Below are 23,777 nucleotides of genomic sequence, written 5' to 3'. Positions count from 1 at the left end.
CGATTCTTCTTCGAAGAGGGGGAACGTAGTCGAAACGCAACGCCGCGCCGCGGCGCTATAAAGCGAACAATCATATTCTCGTTATGGCGGCCAGGAAATTGCGCGACTCTTCTTTATTTATGCGGCTCGTGCGAAACGGAAATTGCTCCACCTTTACTTTTCTCTATTGGAGCAGGCCACGCCCGTGTTTCCTCCATTTTCGCGAAAAGAAAGAAATTTTCATCCGTGGGCATGATCGATTATTTGTGGATTTTTTTTTATCGATCGTTTTGTTCCAGCTTTCAGTTTATACGGATATAAAATACGCACAACGTGCACAGGATCCGTTCTAGCGAAAGGATATTTGATTCATCGAACGTTCTATTAAAATTTCGTCTTTTTCCACTTGTCAGACGAGGATTGACTTGGTTTATTTCTAATACTTGTTGATCCGCGTCTTTGATACTTGGTCGGCTAAAATAATGATTTGTATTACTTCCGTCCGACTGTGGCCATTTTATTCTACTTCTGGCCACGACATGATTTAACATGGCCATGAAAGTAAAAACTACAACATTCTTGCAATATTTTACGTATTTACGAGCTACTGTTGTTAAGAATGAATCTCGTTTCAGGCGAGCATTTTTAAATTGCTGTTTTTTTTCTCCGCTCAAAACAATTTGTAATTTTTTAATTCCTCGAGTCACAAAGCTGAAATTTATTGATCTATATAAACCAAGCTTGTTATTTATACCGGAAATCTCGATCAAAGGATATTTCATACGAACTCGTAGCAAAAAATCAATCGAGCGACTATTCTCGTTAATATTTACGACGTGCAATTATATACTTTTGATCTTCGCGATAGGACCGACTCACTGAAACGTTGTAGAAATTATTTTTTTTTTATGTAACTTAACGAAATTAAAATTTCAAAAAGAAGGAAAATTACCTTTAGCATTTTTGATCTTAATGGAATCCTCTTGCGAATTTGTTCGTAATCATCGAATCTTGGAGGGAATGAAAAAAAAAAGAAAAATACGATTATCCTTCAATCTCTCTTTCCTTTCTTTCTTTCTTTCTCTCTTTTCGTTTTATTAATTATCATCGAATCTTGAGCGGAAATCGATATTAAAATGAAATTAATATTTACTTAATATTCCCTCTTCTTCCTGTAATTTTACAAAACAAAATAACCAACCAAGATACCAGAATCGAAATTACGTAAAATGTACCTTGGCTTCTCTTATCCCCATCCCTTTAATTTCTGCTTCTTCCTTATTCCTTTAACCCCTCTTATTAAACCGGCAAAGCTTCACCTTCGTTCTACGTAATTTCTCTTTCCAAGCTTGAACGACTTATTCCCGGATCTCGTCTTCTTCCGACTTAACCTCGTTACCCGTTCGAAATCCGTGAATTTCCGAATCGAGAATATCGAAGGAAAGTATCGTAACACGTGTCGTGACGGTCAAATTTGCTCGTCGATGGCAATTCTTTCTCGATGGAAACCGGAAGTACGCGTCACGCCAAGAGATACGATAGGTTGCGTGGAAGTTGGATCGGGAAGAAGAATAAATCCACGAAGCATTCGCTTCTTCTCGCGTGATTTCTCCAATGGCGAGCAAGAAGCAGAGATTTCCTCGTTCGATCGTAATTCGATTTTCGACATATCCTTTTTTTCAGGAAGGAAAGTTTAATCGAATCGAACGAACAATTTTCGAGGTATTTCCCCCCTCCTGGATCAGCGAAACATCGTTTCTTGCCATTCTTTCTTTCCTAGGGATGTGATTAAAAGGTTTCTTCTAATCTTTGTAATGGATCTTGGCTTTCTTTTGTCTTGGGATCGTTTCCTCTGGGAGAACGGGCATTTAAAGGAGAGGATTAAAAATGGGTTTTAAAAGTTTTTCAGATCGATAATATAATTTTTCGATCTTCTGCCAGACGATTCTTTCTAGGTTTTCCTCCGAGACGATGTAAAAATGGCGACAGTTTTTTCCCTCCCTCGTAGATCCTTTATTTCACACCTCTGCGATGTTTGGAGTAGAAGGTTAAAATTCGAGAAGTTTGGAAATCTTATCGATCCAAAAGTTTCGATCTTTCTTTCGACACTTTACAATTGTTTCGAGATCGTCTTCTCCGCTACTTAAAAATATTTGAAATTATTCTATATAAAATATAGAATTAAACAGACTGGGGAATTTTTGGGGTTCGTAAATCGGCTATCAACAGCGTTGAAATCTATCCTGATGCTGCATATACTGCATCGTACAGCCGCCTAATTTCCCCTGTGGAAACGAGTCGAACGACGAGCGAGTTTGGCGCATCGAAAACAAAGAGGGGGGAAAAACCGGGGGAGGGACGCGAGCAAATATTCTTGAACAGCCCCTTTCTCCGTCCTTCTCCTTTCTTCTCGATCCTCTTCTTCGCATCCTCCAATTCTCATTTGTTCCCTCGGCCCCCTTTGACCGACAAAAGAGCCGGCCATTGATGTTCCATTTTTAATATTCCAACTCGCGCGTTCCACTTTCGCCCTTCATCTTCGGAATTTTAAAATTCAAATTTTCCCCGACCCATTCGAAAAACGAGGAGGTATCGCCTTTGGTTCACACGAATACCGAGATTCGTTTATTTATTTTTTTTTTATCGTCTTTCGCAAATTAAACGATTGGACGCGATATCGGGTTGGAAATGGGTGATTTATTTCACTTGTAAATTAATGGAACCACCTTCGTACCCCAAATAAAAATGAAAATAAACGGCGTAATATAAATTATCGTGAATAAATTTTTTTTTTAGATGGAATTATTCAGTATGCTTGTTGAAATGAAATTCCAGATCTAGAAATTCTGTTGGATTTAGGAAGTAAATGAAAATTTTGGAAAATTCGTAACAATTTCGAACAATTTGACTTGATTAGATACAGTTGGCAGAGTTGGGCATTGACCCAAGTTATTTCCTTCTCCCTTTTTTTCCAAATTCAAGATTTTATGACATAAATCAGGTACAAGAATACCCAATTGTGTGACTCCAATCTTTCTCGATGCAGCCAAATTACAATTTTCAAATTTGAATCTTTGCTGCGCGTTCCGTAAGATATAGAATTCTCTCCCACTGGCGAATAAACAGGTTTCCTAAGCTGGAACACAAAAAAGTAAGCATTGCTGCAGGAAACTCTTCTTAAAAAGAACGCTTTTTCGCATGGCATCCAATTTTTTTGTCGATTCTTCTCGCGTCTGAATCGAATTTTCGAGCGATTCTTCGTAATCGAACTTTCTTTGAACGATCGTCGTCTTTCGAATTAAAATTTCTTTGAATTTCTTTGCTTTAAGTCCACCATTTTTTAAGTAGCGCGCAAATCATTTCAGTAGCTTCGACACCCGATTTCCTAAGCAAAAAAGTAAGCATTGCTCGAAATCGCTGCACAGGAAACTCTTCTTAAAAAGAAAAGGTAGAGTAATTACGATCGTAGAAAAAAGGAACTTATTTGCACACCTAATAATTACTTAAATTAAAACGCTTGAATAACATTATCATCCTACAATATAATAATCTTTGCCATTATTCGAAGTTATTATGCTATTATTATTATATTGAACGATAAATTTATCGAGGTAATTTTATTCGTATATAATTTATTAAATTTTCCCCATCACTGGATATCACACGAGCAATTACACTACGAATATGACAAAGATGAATTTAAATAGAGATTTTTATTTTCAATATTTTTCTATGCATTTAAACATAAGAAAAAGTCATTCACAGTCTATGTAAGCAATCAAATTAACGAATATCTTCTTGTCGAAGAAAATTTAGATCCATTTCTCGAAAGTGAAAATAATTAAATATTATATGATTAAATATTCTCATAAACTCAAGCCAACGCGTGTTCCATAAAACTTGCGTATTTACGTTACACGCGAAGGCAATGGAAGTTTGTATATTCTGGTATAACAACAAGCGTCGAATATTCGAGATTAGGATATTACGCCCGACCGTCTCGTTTAAATCGATGTAATAGATAACCGGGGCAATTTTCGGGCCTCCCGAAACACGGCCTGGTTGAAACCGGCAGAAAAGCGTATCTCCGCTCCAGGAAAATACAGAGCACCGTTTGAAAGGTCCGTTTATGCGGGGTTGATATCGCTTATCTCGAAACGGGCAAAAAACTGTTCCACGTTTTTATGTTCGGGCCTCCATCACGCGTCCCTATATTTTCGATAAATCGTGAAAATAAATCGGTCGAGTTTATTTCGTAATTGCAGTCGAAACGATTCTTTTTTTTTTTTTTCAGTTTCAATAATAAAAAAAGATTCGATAATAAAAATGCCTTCTTTAAAATTCTTTTATTAGCTCGTTTCGATTAAAAATAAAATTGAATTGTAATTATAATTTTATCTAATATCAAAGCAAATATCTAGTAGAAGGGATTTGAGAATTTTCTTTCCAGGATTCATCAACAAAGTGGCCTATCGCTTTTACATTTCATATTTCCATTTATTCTATGTAAAGTTGGTTTCAAAAGCGTCGTAAATTCACCTGTTGTGCACATTTAATTCGAAAATGAACACGAAATGAATCGCTCAACCATCGAAGATTTAACTTGCCGTTCTACGTCGGTTTGCTTCTATGTTTTGACCCAAATGGATCCGACTTGTTCAAAATTGACGCTCATTATCAAATATGCGCTCATTCTTCTGGCCAATATAATTTGCTCACACTCGGAACGCCTCTTTGCTTTGGTGTCTTTTTCTTCCCTCCCCTCCTCTTTCTTCAATTAAAAAACAGAATTGGAAAGATCGTGCGTCTTGATTCGGGAGAAGATGAAAACGTTGGATCCGAGGCTAAATCAGTTGGCCGAGACAAACGAATCGTTGGGATTTTCCCGGCTTTATTTTCCTTCCTGTTTTTTTTTTTTTTCTCCACCTCGTGGAAAAACGAGGCCGCAAACTGGATACAAATAACGCCATTTTTTTCATCGATTTACCACCCATACACCCTTTCTTTATTGCTCGATCAGCCGATCGTCGTTTGAAACAGCCGTGATTCCACCTCGAATCGAATACAGATATTTTCGTTCTCGCTCGTATCTTCATATTTTTTTCAGCGTTTGAAAATGTTCCTTGATCGCGAGAATCCTTTTAATTCTTTTTAAGATAGGCAGGAAAGAGGGAGGAGGATCCTCTGTGGATTTTTCTCGAATCCTAGATGCGATATTCAAATAATTAAATATATAGGAAGAAAGATAAGAAGCAGAGAGAAAGGATAAGGATAGAATTTTTTCTCCCTCAACTTTGTGTTTTCTTTGCAATTTTTCGATCGAGATTCCTTCTCTAGTTTTCCTTCTGCAGATGCTTAAAAAGATGATGAAAAATCCTCGCAATCCTCGCAATTTAATTTCTATTAAAAATTTTATCTGTCAGGCGAATTTTTATATTTATAATTTTATAAATTTTCCAATTTCGTCTTTTAACTCTTTGTCGATACTTTTTCCCAAATACGTCTCCTCAGTTTTCAATTCTATGTATATTTTAAACATTTTACCATCCCTCAAATTCATGTATCCGTTTTGTTTGCAATTTTTCGATCGAGATCCCAGAATTATTTATAGAAAGGAAATCGATGTAACTTAAAAAGATGATTAAAAATTCTCCCAACTTAATTTAATATTAATATTAAAAATTTTAGCCTTCAAGCAAGTGAATTATATCATTGTCGACACGATACTTGTCCCAAATACTTGTCAAATTATCCCTCCTCAATTTTCAATCCTTGGATATGTATATTTTAAATATTTTATCCAGTCCACGAGTTTCTCCTCGATTTTATCTCTCCTCGACTTAATTTCCATCAACCCCTATCATTCTCCATTCCGTTACAACAACATTTCGCAATTCCTCTGATATTTTCGAGCAACACCTCCCCTCTCCCCCTTTAATGATCACGAAAACGTAAAGTAAACATCGACACATCATAATTTAATTCCCCAATTTTCCACAATTTCGTTTCCAATTTCCCTCGACCTCCCCTCTCCCCCCCTCAATGATTCTTCTCTTGGAGATAAAAAACAAAAAAAGAAGAAAAATTCGGCCGAGCTTTAACGCTGTATCCGCCGCAAATTCGCGCCAAATCGCTCGTAATTGCGACAAACCTCCTCCCTCCTCTCTCTCTCGTTCTCGCGCTCTGGATGGAAAACGTTGGAAACGAGAAGGGGGAGGGGAGAGGGGGAGGTGATATTTTATCGGAGAGATAGGCAAGTGTGCATCGAAGCCTGATCCCGCGAGGATTCGGCAGGGAAGCCGAAGCGAATTCGAAACGAGCCGATTGTTTCGCGCGATTTTTATCTCCTTTTTTCCTTTCTCTGTCTCTCTCTCTCTCCGCCGATTTCCACGGTTCGTTAACGCATAGAAAAATATATTCGAACGATACGCGATACGCGGGGTGATTGTTCGAGGCCGTTTGGATGTTTTTGGAGAAAGTGTGGAGTCTCGATTGTCGATCTTCGATTGGAATTGAAATTCTTAATTTTCTTGAATTTCTTGAATTGACCATTCCTCTTCTTACGTTTTATATTCTTTATCTTATATGTTGTATATCTTATATTCTTTATATTCTTGTTCTATTCATTTTTATTCTATTTATTACATTATATTCTTTTATATTCCATATCTTATATTCTTTGTATTTTATATTGTTTCGAGGATCGTTGACGATTTCATCAAACTATTTTCATTTAAAAAAATTATTCTGATTGTTCAGTTTTCAGCCCTCAGTTTCAAATTTATTCTTAAATTTATTCTTGATACAAATTAAATTCGAAAATTTAATTCATTTCAACCTTTATATTTATATAAAAATATTATTATAAACGATAATACGTGAATTTTAAACCCAAGTATCTCTTATCGTGTAATAATAAACGAATTTCTGTCGGATCAGAATAAAAAGCCGTTATTTATCGTTTAATTTTAACGATTCAGTGATTCAACAATTCAAATGGCAGAATTATGTTATCGATCGCGATCAAATTTTCATTTTATCCCGAAAAGGAGAAAAACCTGCTTCGATTCTGTTCCGAACAACTGTTTAAAGTTGCAAGAGCGTGAAACGTTGATTTAATTTCTCGAAAGAAGGAGGATCCTGGTTCATTCGAGCGTCTCGCCGAATTTTCAAACGATTCCGAGAGGCGGAATCGAATGCTCGTTGGGCCGTGATACGCCTGCTCGCTCGACTGTCATCCCAACCAATTATCGCGATCTGTTTACGCAATAAAGCGAGTAAACGTCCCCGTGTAAGCACGCGCAGCATAATTGTACGATCGTCGCACGAAGACGATAATTAAACGCCGCCGAATGTTCTAGATTTCGAGAGCGTAACCTCTCTCCCCGATCGAATAAAAAAGAAGATATTTCCCTTCCAATCTATTCGCTAATCTTCCAACTCGAGCCTGCAAAAAAATATATACATTATAATTCTTCTATTCTATTAATTTTCATGAAATTCTTTTTCCAAAAATATTCTTGCTAACTTTTCTTAAAAAAGCTTGAACTTGAACTCGACTTATTAACGATATTAATAATATCCTAATTAGATTAATAATAACGACAATCTTGACTAAATTGAATTAATATTTGAAGGATAAGCTATGTATTTACGCTGTATCAAGATTCTCGATATATATATGTACAACTGGAGGCAAAGATGGCCGCCGTCACGTCGAAGGAAGACGATTCTCGAGCTGAGCACGTTAATAATATTAAAGTATACGGGACGTCAGCTCGTTGGAGCTACTTCTATCTCGCAGCTGAATGAAATCCACTGCCACGTGTCGACCTAACCGTGAGATCCCTCGAGACATTTTCGCGCTGCGCCTCGTTCGAGCGAAGAGGATCGGGATCCTCTTTTGTTGAAACGACGTTATCTCGATGACACGTAAAGAGGATCGTTTATTGTATACTTAGGGGAAATATTAAAAACGTGGAATAAAAATGATTGGCGAGGTCAGGTGCATTCGATGAATCGTCTCGGTATTTCTAAAATTCTTTTTTAGCTTCTAAATTTTTGTCAAGGAACAAGTTGAAGAATCTTGATATTGAAAATTTGTACGTTTATAAATTTCTGAGTTTTCTTGAAAGTTTCTGGTCGTAAACTCTCTTTTTTTTTTCGCTGAATTCTAAGAAATTTTCAATTTTCTAAATCTTGTCGACTTTAAAGTTTTCTACGATTTCAATTTCGAGAAGAATATATATATATATAAATATCTTGATTTTAAAATTTCTAAAAAAAGTAAATTTACAACTTGAAAGCTTAAAATCGACAAATTTCAGCAAAGTTCGAAGGATTAAGATCGAAAAGTTAAGGTTTAATGTTATTAAAATTATAGTATAGTAGCGATTCTTCGAAATTAAAATCGTAGGATTCTCTCTCTCTCTTCTTTTTTAATCTATTCTTCATTAAAAAAAAAAAAAAAGAAATATATATCGAGATTGTTCGAAAATTCGTACATTTAACACCTGGCTGACGTAATTACGTTCTTGAATCATTCTTAATCGCGGCATAGCGGATGTAAATGGCGGCACAAACGAAGATTAACAACGCTCGAAATGCGCACCGTTTTCGTTGCATTTTAAGTGGATATATTCGGTCCCGAAACAGGTGGAAATATTTAAGCCGACGGCTCAGATTGATGAACCTCAATTTCATTCGTGGCGACAAGAAGATTTGCATAGTGTCAAAACCTCTCGAGTTCCGGTTCAAAACTTGGAAACTTAGCTTCCCTAGTCCTTATTTTCAACCTTATTTATTAACCTTGACGCGAAATCTAAAATTTCTTCCTCGCCTCTTCGAGATACTCGTGAAAAGTAAAATCAAGATTCTTCGTTTCGACGGAACTATATCGTGAAATTATTGCAAAAGTTGATGTTACAATAAATGAATTTTTCCCCTCCATGAGTTTCGTGCCGATAGAATTAAGAAAGAAATTTGAATATTTCATTTTTAAGCTCGAGTTCGATGAAGGCTCTTCCCCTCGTTTATCGATTAAATGGCGCATCAAGTTCGACGAACGTGTTCGAGGATTCGAGTCCTCGCCCTACTTAATCCCGAGACACGCTTTATTTAACACGGACGATTTTAACGACGTTTTCTACCGACGTTTCTATCTTTGGAAAACAAATGGCCGCGCTGCGAAACGCGCCACTTGGGCCGGATATCCTTCTTGCAATTTAAATAATGCAAATGCCGCGCCTCGGTCCCTTAAACTCTCCGTTTCTATCGGAAGCCAGGAGAGTTAAGTCGAAAATAACAAGCACGAATGCCACTTGCGAGATAACCGAGGGGTTAAATAAAAATTACGCGAAATAAAGAAGTAATTAAACATTTGTTTTTCAAAATTTATATAGAAATGTTTCTTATTTGTGAAAATACGAAATAAAACAGATTGGCCGATTTGATAATCTCGGCATTCGAATCGAAAATCGATGATTTTCATTTACTCTTTTCAGATCCACTTATTCCAAATCGATGCAATTTTCCCTGGAAGAATTATACTTTGTCAACGACAGATTTCGTAAATGTAAAGTTAAATCTAGCCTGGATAAAAGGTATTTTATCATACTCACACCATCCCGTTCCATGCGATAATCGGCAATCGAATCAAGATCCTTCAATTTCTCAGATCGTCGAGTCCTCAAAATCCTCCCAATCCTCCATAACGGATTACTCGCATCTCACATTCATACTTATCGCCTTCTCAATCGATTTTCCCTCGATAGATTTGCATAAAAAATCGCTCATTGTCACTAGTTTTGCCAGTGATATTTTTGAAAGAATTTCTTTCTGACTGCAGAAATACTCGAGTAGCTCAATCGACAATAATAATAATTTGCATTTCATTGTCAATTACATTGGTTTTTAACGATAAGAACAGATCTCACAAGCTCGAGCGCATAAAACAACGAAATGGACGAAAGAAAATTCACAGATACGGGAGGTTGAATTTCAGCCAATCGAGAATGGTGGAACGTATCTTTGGTTGATGGCAGAGGCGTCTCTGATAACTCGTCCTTTGGATTATCATTCCTATAACAGCGGTGCAAGATCGCTCGAGTTGATGCTTTGATGGTGGCCTTTATCAGAACATTTGGCCGGTGGACAGTGGAAAGGATACCGAGTCCTTTATCGAGCATCCTGTAACGACGCTACCGTTTCGAATAATGTAAACGCAGCTATTCGTTTCTATCCGTTTTTATTTGTTTTTGTACACGTAGCTCCCATTCGAGCGTGTTGTAGCGAAATGTAGCGTCCATTGCGATACAATTTACGAGAGAAATTGTATTTAAGTGATATGGGATTGTCAAGTGATATTTATGCATGAATTTTTGAAAAAGGCCAAAGAGGAAAAACGATGTAAATCCAGTAATAAAAATCGAATAGGCAAGCCTGACTTCATCATTCCTGAAAAGATAAGTTTAATATATGTTAATATATGTTCAATGTTTTCTATATAGTGTATAACTTTTTAATAGGTCGTATTCAGTGTGGAACAACCTGTAAAGGACTGAAGCGTTTTGGTTCACAAAGGAAGTTGAGATGCGCAAATTGGTTTCCATGTAACTTTCACATCCTGTTGTTTAAACTGACCAATTTAATCCTAAGTCAATATGTTCGTCGACTAAAACGTTTCTTCTACGTTCCTGAAACAAGGAAGTTTAGCTCGTTTCACCGTGTTCCGGTTTCCAAGTTTCATTTCTCAAATCCCAGCTAAGAAATCCGATGTGTAATCCCTCTTCGTTACTCGATCATTCGTATAGCATACCTGTTGAAACGTGTCCACTTCCACTTTCCAGAGACCCATCGTTTCGAAAACTCTGAAATAGTTTCATCGAGATGGACTGATTAAAACGCCTACGGGAACCACTGATAAGCTTCCTCCACCGAGAAACGTGGCATTGTATCGTTAAACAGTTCCTCTGGATTTTATTAACTGGACCGGAAATGGTTGCCAGTTGCGCGGCAATTAACGTCACTCGTTGTGGAACAACGTGTCGTGAAATCTGGTTAAATCTGGAAATTTTAAATGATTCTGGTAAAATAAACCATGAAGGATATTTCTTCTATTTTTTCGTTTACATTTAATGCAATTTTATAGGTTATGGATGGTATATGATAATATTTAACTTCATTACATTTCAATTAATCACAATGATACATATTGATAAAGAGAATTAAATCATCAACGACTGTAGATATTTATCCATTTATGGAAAATTTAAACGTACAGATAAATCTATAGATAATGCAGACATACAAGAAGTATAGTATAAAATAAGAAAAAATTCTATTCTTATCTGATCATAAAAATGTCAACTGTAACAGCAATATTTAACCTTTTCTTTATCAGATGTTTTAAATCAATTTTCTAATAAAAATAATAGAGATTAAATGAATCATTTTATATATTCTACGTAACTATATTAGTATATCAATATTAGAACACAAGCAAAAACATTTAACTCGTTCAAAGCACGCGTAACGTTAACTGCTATTATTCTAACCTATCTAGTTCTCTTCCAATTAATCGATTATACCGTCCGCACTATTCCATCTCGATTAATCGATTTTACATCCACTTCTATCTCTCGTCGGTTAATCGATTCTGGATAATGTGGTTCCGTGACCATGGCGATTGCCGACCGTTTCGATGATATCGATAAATCGAGGCAGTGTGAATGGACTAGAAAGGAGCTGACACTGTTCGAGAAGATAGCTACGATGTGACTGTGCATGCAGTATTCATGCGGTGTACCGGCGGCAATAAGCTTCGCTCAGTGGAACTGTTAGAGACTATATAATACACATTTTGTACACATCCGTATATCCGTCACGGTTTTAGGTTAAGTTATATCTACGCGCAACGCGTGTTTCACTTTGTTAGAGTTTCTCAGAGTGTTTGAAAAGACGAAAATTTTTTGACGAAGAAAAGTTAGGTTAGGTTATATTAAAAGTCTCTAACTTACTCTTACTATTTACTTTTCCCATTTATTCTCTTACGTATAACATATAGTTAGAGAATGAAGAATTTAATTATTGCACGAATATTTGATTTTTATGATTCAGGCTTATCTTTGTAGGACTTCTGTGTCTCGAGATTTTTGTAACTATGAATATAAACACGAATATCACATATAATATTGCAATGAAGGAAAAAGAGAAGTTGGAACCATTTAGAATTCCACGCTATTCTTTTCAATTTCATATTTTGCTATTTCTTTTTGTTCTTCCACTATTACATGTCTACACGTGAGAAATCGTCCAAGGCGTAGTTACGAAGTTTCTCGGGGTAGGGGAGTGATTTCAGAGGAACCACTTGTTTCGAGCGAACTTTTAGGCTTTCTTTCACAACGAAACACAAAATTTACGATCTCTATTTATTCCAGAATGGACGCTCGCTGTTTCAACGCGGTAAAAAGTTTCGTGAAACGATGATAATCTTAACTTTCGGAAGGAGATAATGATGGTTAACGAGGTTAGGGACGCGAATCGACGTTTAAGATGATTTTGGTGTCCTTTTTTATCTATGGAGAATCACGAAAAGGATCATTCCTAAGCATATATTTTATTTTTCGTAAATTGTTTGCACAGGTCTTGGTTTTTCTCATAAGATCTTGGGTCGAAATATATCCTCGTTCATATGTATCAGGAGATTTAAGGGATAAACTTGAAGTATCGTTGGAGAATTATTATCACATCTAGTCTGTATTTTAATCTTAAAATCTTATCATTTTTTTCAATTAATTAAGTATCAAGTTTTCTATTATAATGGATGAATTTTCTCGTAGAAAATTGAGATTTTTTTTAATGTTATAATAAAAAATTTGGAACTTTACGCAATTGGATATTTCGTTGCATTTCGGGTGCAATTGTTTCACTCGTGTCAATTTTAATCGATGCTCCGGCTATGGGATTTTAATTTTTCCCGCCAGTAACGAACAGTCGTATGAATATTACATGAAATCTTCGTCCACATTACAGAAAATTCACGAGCATTCGATTCTCTGCTTTATGATAAATCGCGATATTTCTTCGATCGCGATGAAATTCGATCAATCGTTGATTCATGTTAAAAATTATTGCGTATAATTCTGTAATCTGCATTCGCCATGTGCAAATGCGCCATAAATATTAAAGGTGTGGAATTATAACAGAGAAATAGCGCTTCACGACACATTCTCTATAACAGTGAAGTTAAATCGTTTTATTCATTGGAATTTTTATATACGTGATATGAAATAATCCAAATAAATTAATCCCATGTGAAATCTTTCATTCTTCAATTTTACGTTATGTTATTTTACACCTCCTAAAGGACAAAATCTTGATGATAATCGCTTTTACGATATTTAGCGTACATTTCAATTATTTCTTGAAATTCTATTGGATATAAAATAATTTTAGGGACTATAACAACAATAATAATAATAATAAGATATAGAATACAACTTAATCCCAATTAGATCATATAAATAAAAATAAATTTAAATCTCGACTAGGTACGACTTATTTAGAAATAGAGTGTATCCATTACCAAGTAAATTGCATTTCGTTGAACAATTGTTTCTCTTTCGACGAATCGAGAAACGAACGACCTTTCTTCCCTGTAACCGATCCTTTGATTCGGCTTAAAGATAAAGCAATACATTACACAAACCCACGTGAAATCCATCCACGCCAGGTTTTCCATTAAATCCATTGAAATTTCAACGATTAATTAGCCATATTATTACTTTTCTAGGAAATCACCGCATCGAAATAATGTTATACAATATTGAGTTATATCGAATTACAATATTACAATATTTATCATAGGAGAAATTCATTATCGCTTCGAGATCTAATTTAATTTGCTCGTTGGATAAACTTCCATTCAAACTTGTGGTGGAATAATTATCAATCGTGTATTAATTCCTTTTTTACCTATAATTATTCATAAGGATGATCAGAGCCGATTTAACTCGTTATTGACTCTTTCACGCTTGGTTGTGTGTACGCGCGATATATCGTGCTATAAAACTGAATCACTAATGTAATTCGTCTTTTTTCGATAAAATTGATATTAAATTTGTTTAACACTAAAATTTTTCTTCCTTCCACTTTGCGCAGTGTAATTTTCCAAAGATACGTTATATAGTTAAAAACCTTGATAATGACTTAATTATCGACTTGTCAATTGTTGTCAATCAGAGAATAATTTCTTTGCAAACTCTCGAATATAAAATTTCCAACAAAATTCTAATATATAATTAACTTCGCTGGATAAAATCGAATCAAGTTTTCTATTTTTCAAAATCAATAGAATATCGCCATTGCTGCGACACAAACATCGGCGTTCATCGGTTGGAACAAAGGGAACGAAAAATCCTGGAACGATCCCACGAATTTCTCTTTCTTCGTTATCCACAATAGCCGTTGGAAAGATGAAAAGGAGGGAAATCGATGGGACACTTTTGTCCTTCCAACATCAAATTTATCCGTGCAAAAGTTGAAAAGAATCGCGCGGTACGATCGAAATCGTGATATTTCGCGAGCCACCCTTTTTCATTCATCGCTTAATTAACCCCTGATACATACGTATTTTATCTCTCTTTCTCTCTCTTAATTAACCGTTCCTTTATATCCTTCCTATATGCCATCCTTGTTAATTATTTACCTTAACCTATGATCGTACGACCCAATTTAACGATGATTAATTATCGTCGCGTTAGGGAAAGTATCGGAAAGAGGTTGGAGAGTGCTTGCGCCACGAGCAGTTTCCAAAGCAGCATTACTCCTCGCTTTTAATCCATTTTCGTGTCTCGAGTTTCTTATCCAGTGGTTCCCAACCTCGAGCGAGACGGTGATTGGAAAGCAAGCTTCTCGAAGACACGCTTACTTTTATTTTATTTGTATGGAAATATTCGTAAGCATGAAAATATCGGATATGCAAATAAATTCCTCTTTTCTGCGATTATAATTTCTCATCGAATTCGAATTTTATCGTTCGTGGCGCTATCCGAAAGAGCGTTCTTTTTAAGAAGAGTTTCCTGCGCAGCAATGTCGAAGCTAATGAAATGGTTTGTGCGCCACAGAGAGAAAACGCTGTATCTTGCGTAACGTTGAATCGGAAAGATCGAAATAAACCGAGACGATAATCTTCTATCTGATTTGTGTAATAAAATCTTGAGATATTAAATTACTACAGTTTGAAAATCATATAATAATTCCACTCGAAATACTAGAACATTTCATCAATATTTCCACCCTAAAAAATAAATATACGTAGCTTAAAAATACATTTTCACAATTAGAAGAAAATCCCACCCTGTTCTCGCGTGTCGAAACAAAATACCCCCCAATTTTATCAGACACAAGTTCCAAAATGGCTTCGCAACGTCTTCCTACGCGGATCCACGAAATCGAATCTGGTTTCGTCTCAACCCCTTCCCCGCGGAATGAGCCTAACTGGGACAATAACTGGCCCGTCCAACGTCCCCCACGGCAAACCGATCCACCCTCCATAGACCTCCCCTCGATGGAAACCGCCCCTTTCGATCCACCCCGCGCCATCGATCTTCCCTCTGTTCACATCGATGTATCGATCGTTGTAAGCCTTGGAGCCCGAGAGAGCAGTGGTATACGGGGTGCAATTAAGGTGTTGGCTTCGTGCGCCTTTTCTCCAAGATACTTGTTGATATTGGGGGATATTGATCGCAGCGTACACACGGTTCAGTTGTTTGACGAAGGGAGGAAGGTTGCCGATTTAGCAGCGAGGAGGATCAAGGATTCTTAACTTATTAACAAGTATCTTATACGCGTTTAATTTTTGTACGAGTAGTTTTCAGAGGTTGTTAATCGTTGAATAATTTTTCAACTCGGTTAGCTAGGTATGTTTAGGTGGAATATCTGAATTAAAAGTTTAAATTTATTTCTGCGAGAAAGTGAGATATTTATTGATTTATCTATTTTCGCTCGCTCGCGAGTTTAATTTACGAGTAGTTTCCAAAAGTTATCGTTGTTAATCCATTAATTCGTTATCTCGTTGCATGTATTAATTTTTAGACTCGGTTAAAAATTAAAAATCGTATATTTAGAACGGATGAATAAATTTATCTCTACGAGAAAGTGAGATATTTAGATTGATTTATTTATTTTCGTTCGTTGGCGACGATATATATTATGCAAGATATTTCAAATACCCGATCGAATTTTTCTGAAAATCATCCCCGATTCCGTATTCCTCGCCCGCATTTTTGCCACGGTAACGCAACGAAGCTGGCAAATGTCCGCCAGGAACTCGAGGATCAGAGCACGGTTCAGAGATAGGGAAGAAAAGAATTTGCGAGAGGAAAATCTTGCGAGAGCGCAATATTCAGAATTCTTCGTTTCTCTTCCTTTCTTTTTTTCTTTTTCTTATTTCCTCCTCGTCCTCGTTCCTTCACGAAAAATTGAAAATTTCTCGAAAAGCTCCTCCTTATTTTATAATTTTATTTTTCCCGCAAGGATTCGTTAATTCGATCTCCAAAATGTGCATCTACCCCCTCGAGTTGTATTATTTTTACGTCGTAAATTAATCTTGAGTTTAGGTTAATGGAAATTGTTGGCGATAAGAATTGGCGTTGTTGAAAGTTATACATCGGTTCCAATGAATTCGATGTCGAGATACTCGAACGGTTTGATTTCATAGTTATGATACCGTAGAAAGGGTGTAAATGATTGTACAACGGGGATTCCAGCGTTGGCTCGAAAGCCTCGATAGCATTGTTCAGCTGAGGATATCGAGGGCTTTCGATCTCGTTCTTTTCCGTTCGAGGAATCGAACATCTTCGAGGATTTCATGTTTGCTTTTTTTAAAAAACCTTAAAGGAAGAAACCGATTCTTCAGAAAGATCGATAGATAAACTTCCTTGATGAATGCTGTTTTTGTTTTGTTTTTTTTTTTAGTTTGAATGAATGTATATTTATAGGATACAAACAGAGAGATAAAAAATCAAAAAGTTCTTATTTACTTTTCGACAAACTCGATTCGCGTAATTTTTTTCAAGTTGTCGAAAAGGAATAAATCCGAACTTTCAGATCACTTTCTTCCGTTCGAGCGCGCAAAGCTCGTTTTATTTATCCTATTTCCAACGTAGTTCAATATTCAAAGGAGCAGACTAAGCTTTAAAAAAAAAAAAGAAAACACTGGAAATAATTCAAACGATCAGTTTAAAATATGTTCTACGTAAAGTTTATAAACGAAATTACACTTATATTCTTTAGAAGATCATTTGAGTAGGGAATCTTTTAGTAAATAATTACTAGAACGAGTGTTCTTTCGTTTTCTCGATCGAAGAAAGACGACGAACAAAATGCAAAAGCATATTTTCCAATGATGAACAAATTTTAATAATTGAAATTACTTCGATATGATAATACTTATAACGAATAAATATTATTCAAGTAAATAATCACTCGAATTAACTTTATTAAATTTTTTAGTTATCTTCTGAATAGGTTAAATCTGCTGTGTCCCTTCCATTTCAACCCGTCTTCTGTTCAATATTTACATGTCAAAGCGAATCATAATAATCACGTATGTTATTCAAACGTTTCGAAATTTTTAACTAGTTACTTTTTCCACTCGTTAATCAATGCTGCTCCCATCTTTCGCTCAATATCTAATATTTACAAGCCAAAGCGGATCAACTATAACAACTACGTTATTCAAATTACTTAAAGTAACTTTATTTTTAACTGTTTTTAACTATTAATCCTCAAATCTGTCCCTTCCATTTCAACCCCTCTTCCGTTCAATGTTCAATATTTACATACCAAATATTACTCGAGTAAATAATCACTCGATTTAACTTTATTCGAATTTTTCAACTAGTTACTTTAAATCTTCCATTTCCAACTGCGTCTTCCGTTAAATATTTACATGCCAATCGCGAATCGTAATAATTATGAGTAAACGTTACTCAAACGTTTCGAAATTTTTAACTATTTTTACTTTTTCCACTTATTAATCAATGCTCGACTCTACTATCTTTCGCTTACTTGCCAAAGCGGATCAACTGTTTTCAAATTATTTAAAGTTTATCTAAACTTTATTTTTAACGGGTTAATGCCTGTTCCATTTCAACTGCGTCTTCCAACATTTACGTGGATAAGCGGATGCAAGACGTTCGACGCTGTTCACGCGTCACATCGACAAATCCAGCGAGCAAAGATAACACCGCGGAAAGCACTAACCTTCATCCCCCAGAAATCCTGTACGTGGCCAATCTCCACGTGCTACTCTTTGCCCACCGTTCTCTCCCATTCAACCGCAAATCTTGCAACGCTCTCTCCAAGTATTATCTCTCTCTCTCTCTCTCTCTTTCTCTATCTTTCTCGACTGGAAATTAGGTCTATTCGGATTTATCCGTTACGTGCTCGAGGCGGAAACGGCCTTTGCAACCTTTCGTCCTCTCTTTCTTTCTCTTTCTTTCGCTAAATCCGATTTTAATCGAAGCTACTCCGTGTTTTCCACTCGAACTTTGCTCGATCTCTTTATCGTTCCTCGTCTCTTTATTTCTCTTGTATTCTCATTTGTCGAAAGGGCCATTCTTTTCGAGCGCTCTCGAAAATAGTATCTGAAAAAAAAGGAGGATCGAAGGATTTGTTCGTTTCTTTTTATTATAGAGCACTTTAAAGGGGAGAAGGATCTTTTATTTGTCTTTATTTATTTATTTTACTTCTTCTTTTATCTCTGAGAGGGGGAAGGAAATTGCAAAGGATTAGTTTTTTTTTCAACGGTGAAATGATTTACACCGGAACTTTTCATTCCTTTTTATTTCGATCGAGGGGAAACTCGTTGTCGAGTAAAGTTCTCCTTTTTTCCTTTCTTTCTTTTTTTTTTTCGAAGTTTCGCCAGGTATCGAAAGAATTTCGTATCTCTTCCATCTTTGAAAAGAATTTCGCGACAAGTTTTCAAAAGGGAAATCGTCTCGATTTCCGAGTCGCTTAAAAATATCGCCACGTTTCTGTTTCTCTTTCGTTTCGAAGGAAGATTCAATGGAAACGAGAATTATCCTTCGAGGAGTATCGTGATAAACCTTTCGAACGATTGTCTTTCCGTCTTTAAACCACTCAATTATGCAGTAATATAGAAATAAAATATAGGAAATCGGAGACAATTACTTGATCGGGAGACATCCTTCGAATTCTCGAACCGACGACCTGAAAAATTATGCTCGACAAGAAAAAGGAATATTCTTTCATCAGCTCGAATATTTTTCGAAAAAAAATTTCGCATTTTCATATTTAAAAACCTGGAAATTTTGTGTTCCACGAATCGAGAGGGGAAAATATTTCCCCTCTGAATATTCAAGATAACTCCAGGGAGAAACGGAGGGAGAAAGTTTCGAGGTTTCAATTTTTTTTCCTTTTTTTATTTTTTATTTCGAAACCCTGGCGAAGAGCAGAAGAAGGAATATTTTTTCCCCGCGGATTCCGTGTCACTGCAACCTTACAGATGGAAATCGTGGAGAGAATAAACGCGACTCGTCGAACGAAACAATTTTTGCAAACAATTTTTCTCCTTAAACTTCGCGCTTGACAATTCGAGGGGGAAGGAAGGAGATGTTTCTTCTGGAAAAGGGAGATCGTTCGTGGAAACGAAAGTGTCCTTGCGTGTCGCGAGTGGCCTTGGTTGCACTTTCACGCTTTATCACGGCCCGATAGATTTACGGCGAGATGCGTTTCGAAACAATTTAATAAGATTCGCTCGTAAATCTGTCAGGATGCAGACATTCGTGGTTAAAAGTAGAAGGTTTAATCAGGTTCTTTTTTTAAACCTCGAAGCGATTCTCTTATTCTTTGAAATTATTATTATTCGAAATGTATTATTCCATCTTTTAAACATTTTTTCAAAATTGTTTTATCACTGAATAGTAATATAATTGTTATATTATATAGTTTAAACATTGGCAAATATTATTCACCTTTAATCGAAAATATGTTTACAACAATTTATTAAGATTCGCTTATAAATCTGGTTGCAGATATTCGTGGCTAAAATTAGAAGATTTAATCGGGTTCTTTTTTTAAACCTCGAAGCGATTCTCTTGTTCTTAGAAATTATTATTATTCGAAATGTATTATTCCATCTTTTAAACAATTTTTTCAAAATTGTTTTATTATAATAGTAATAAAAGTAATAATTATTCACTTGTTTATTCGAAAACATGTTTACAACAATTTACTAAAATCCGTTTGTAAATCTGGTTGCAGATATTCGTAGCTAAAATTAGAAGATTTAATCGTGGTGTTTTTATTTTAAATGAAGCAATTCTCTTGTTCTTTGAAATTATTATTATTCGAAATGTATTATTCCATCTTTTAAACATTTTTTCAAAATTGTTTTATCACTGAATAGTAATAAAAATATAATTGTTTATTATATAGTTTAAAGGAACATTGGCAAATATGTTATTCACCTTTAATCGAAAACATGTTTATAACAATTTAAGATTCGCTTATAAATCTGGTTGCAGATATTCGTGGCTAAAATTAGAAGATTTAATCGGGTTTTTTTTATTTTAAATGAAGCAATTCTTTTGTTCTTTGAAATGTATTATTCGAAACGTATTATTTAATTTTTTAAGCAATTTTTTCAAACTACTGAATAGTAATAATAGTATAATTATTGTATTATATAGTTTAAAGGAAATAAATAAATATTTACCTGTCAGAATGCACACATTCGTGGCTAAAAATATCAAAGCCAAAAAATTAATCTGATTTTTTAAAATTTTTTTACTCTCTGAAACTCTCAAGCAATTTTTTCAAATTCTTAAATAACAGCAATAATTGAACTTGGCAAATATATTCTTCCCCTGTTTATTTATTCAAAAACAATATCTTACGAATTATAATTTTAGATTAATCTGCTCCATTTAAATTTTAAATATAGCGGTACATTGACATCGTACGAAGATAGAATAATAAATTGCCTTTTAATCGAAGAATCGAATTAACGAAATAATTATTATCCCTCGATTATTAGATGAATTTAAATTAATAAAAAATTCTAAAATTTAATTACAATAGACGACAAAATTATAATAGGACATCTGTGAAATAATCGAAAATGATATTTAAATTAATTTCCACGCTTGAAAATTCACGCTTTTGAAATAGATTTTGAACTATGATCCGATTGATCCTCCCTGACGAGCCAGGGACAGAGGAACGGAATCGAGCTCGCGAAATTTTCTTCCAACAGTCGAAGCGGAATAGATATTTATTAGATGTGGCCGAGTCTGAGGATACTCTGAGGATACTCCGAGGGGGGTTAAATGGCGCGTGAACCATAAGATAATTTCATTTGGCTCGAGAAACTCGAGAATCTGGTTAGAGAGCTAAGTGACATCGAGACCGTGGCTAATCGATCCCTAATCCAAACATAACGCGATCTAAACCGAGACTTAATCGTTGCCTCCAAGTGTGGGCCAGGTTGTAGCCTAATTGATATCGAAATCGGTGCTACTCCGTCTCTAATTTGGATACGACACGACCCTCCTCCCCTTCCTAAGCCTAATTCAATACTCATTCGAAATTACCACACCGATTACGAGAGTCGATCTACATCGAGGATCTATTGCTTCATCGTCGCACGATTAATCGATAATAAGAACGTGAATTTTGATGAGTGTAATTCGTTCCTGAAAAAAAAATTTTCGTCTCAACTTGAATCAAAACGTTAACTCTTTTTTAATCATCGATGCGGTCGACCTTAAAATCACGTGATCGTGAAACAACAAGCTGTATTTATTCATCGTAGAAACGTCTAGATCCTAAAATCATCCTCCCTTTGTACCTTAATTTGTGATACGATTATGTGATTATCTTAATGTCTAATCTTAATGTAATACGAGCAAATAATATACGACGAATGACAAATAATTATACGCATTATACGATCGATATATGCGTTTCAAATAATCTCGTACAAGATTACTCTTATTGTAATTATTTTTTACACAGCTACCGATTCTATAAAAATAATCGTTGCAAGTATACACGTGCGAACATCTTTCTTCTATAATCCCATTCGATAAAACATAGGGGATTAAAATCGACAAATAATCGCGTTACTTTGCTTTATCCGTTAAACAAACGCTTTCGTCCTTTCGTTATAACTCCATAATTCCATCCCTCAAAATTTAAATTTCAAATGTCCCGCCAAAAAAAAAGAAATCCCTTCATCGCACGTGTACGAATACGAATGGCGAGAGAGAGAGATTTTCCATTCCATATAGTCACAAATAGACCTTGACCAATTATTTTATCATTTTTAGATTAATAAACTCACTAATTAGAACAGCTATTTGAATTTATAGATCAAACATATTATTAATAATTTTAAATTTTGTTAATACAATAGTAATTATAATACTTTGATTTCGAGATATTTCAAGGATTACATATACTTTATGTTATTAATTTTTTAAAATTTAGAATAGTATTATTTATTATTTCAGAATTAATATTTTTTGTATCTTTCTTTTGAGCATTCTTTCATTCCTCAGTTTCTCCAAATATTGAAATTGATATACTATGACCTTCTAAAGATATCAAATTTTTTGATCCAATAGAAATTCCTTTATTAAATTCATTTATTTTAGTTACATCAGAATTTGCAGTTACAGTAAGACATTATTATATAATTACTAATAATTTAAAGAGAGAGAGAGAGATTCGAACAACATTTTTTATTCGTACCAGATCTCACACGATGGAATTTTTTTTACACAACACTGATTATTCTATAAAAATAATCGTTGTAAGTATGCACGATGCACGAATCACATCTTTCTTCTATAATCCCATTCGATAAAACACAAAGGATAAAAATCGATAAACGATAATAATTTGGATTATTCGTTAACATTGATTATTCTATATAAAAATAATCGTTGTAAGTGTACGCGTTTTTCTTCATTTCGAAATTTAGAATTCCACTCGGTAAAAACGTAGGGGATAAAAATCGACAAACAGCAATAATCGCGTTACTTTGCATTATCTATCATCACGGTTCCCTGCGAACGTATTAACTTCGTAACTCCTCCGTTTAAAATCTAAATTTCAAACGTCCCGGGATCGGCAAGCAAAACAAAAAAAGAACAAATCCCTTCATCCCTTCGTGCGAATACGAATGGCGAGAGAAAGAGAGGGAGAGAGAAGAAACATTCAAAACGACAGCACGAATAGGCGACCACCTATTCCCCTTTTTTTTATTCGCATCGAATCTCGCACGGTGGAATTTTTTTCACGAAGCATAGATTCCATAAAAATGTAAACATACGCACGTACGAACGTCTTCCTTCGTTTCGAAACGCAGTAGAATTCGATAAAGCATATAAAAATTGCAATAATCACTTTACTTGATCCGTTTAACTATCACGATTCCCTGCGAACGTATTAACGCTCGTAACTCCTCTGCTTAAAATCTAAAAAAAAAAGAATCAAAAACAAATCCCTTCGTATCCGTTCGTCGCGTGCGAGTACGCGAAAGGAAGGGAGAGAAGATAAAAAACACGGAAAACGACAGCGTAAACCGAGCCGCCTTTATTTTTTCATTCGCATCGGTGGATCTCGCACGATGGAATTTACGCGAGGCATCAATGACGCCGGTTCCCGGCACCCACACTCCGGGATCCACGTCATCCGAGTTCCCGGCGAGGTGTAGGTGGGAACGAGTGGCCGGCGCGGCGGCGAGTGCACGGGAGCGCGCATGC

The 23,777-nt window shown here is 35.4% G+C and overlaps 1 protein-coding gene and 1 long non-coding RNA gene across 5 annotated transcripts in view; one reads left to right on the top strand and one right to left on the bottom strand.

Annotated features, from left to right (window-relative positions):
• The window catches only part of LOC107993362 (uncharacterized), a 132,930-nt gene that overhangs the window by 5,477 nt on the left and 103,676 nt on the right, over positions 1–23,777 (top strand). The gene's annotated exons all lie outside the window — the stretch shown is intronic.
• Positions 9,340–11,944, bottom strand: LOC114577046 (uncharacterized). Of its 2 annotated transcripts, none has more exons than XR_003696782.2 (5): positions 11,535–11,944; positions 10,796–11,043; positions 10,528–10,673; positions 9,600–10,434; positions 9,340–9,513 (listed from the first exon to the last, which is right to left on the bottom strand). It is a non-coding gene; the product is annotated as an uncharacterized LOC114577046 (long non-coding RNA). The 2 variants fall into 2 exon arrangements; XR_003696783.2 differs by having other exon boundaries at positions 11,367–11,545.

Source organism: Apis cerana, linkage group LG5, assembly GCF_029169275.1.
Source record: "Apis cerana isolate GH-2021 linkage group LG5, AcerK_1.0, whole genome shotgun sequence".
Lineage (NCBI taxonomy): Eukaryota > Metazoa > Arthropoda > Insecta > Hymenoptera > Apidae > Apis > Apis cerana.
Note: the sequence above shows the minus strand (reverse complement) of the source record. Positions and strands in the feature narration are given on the sequence as shown.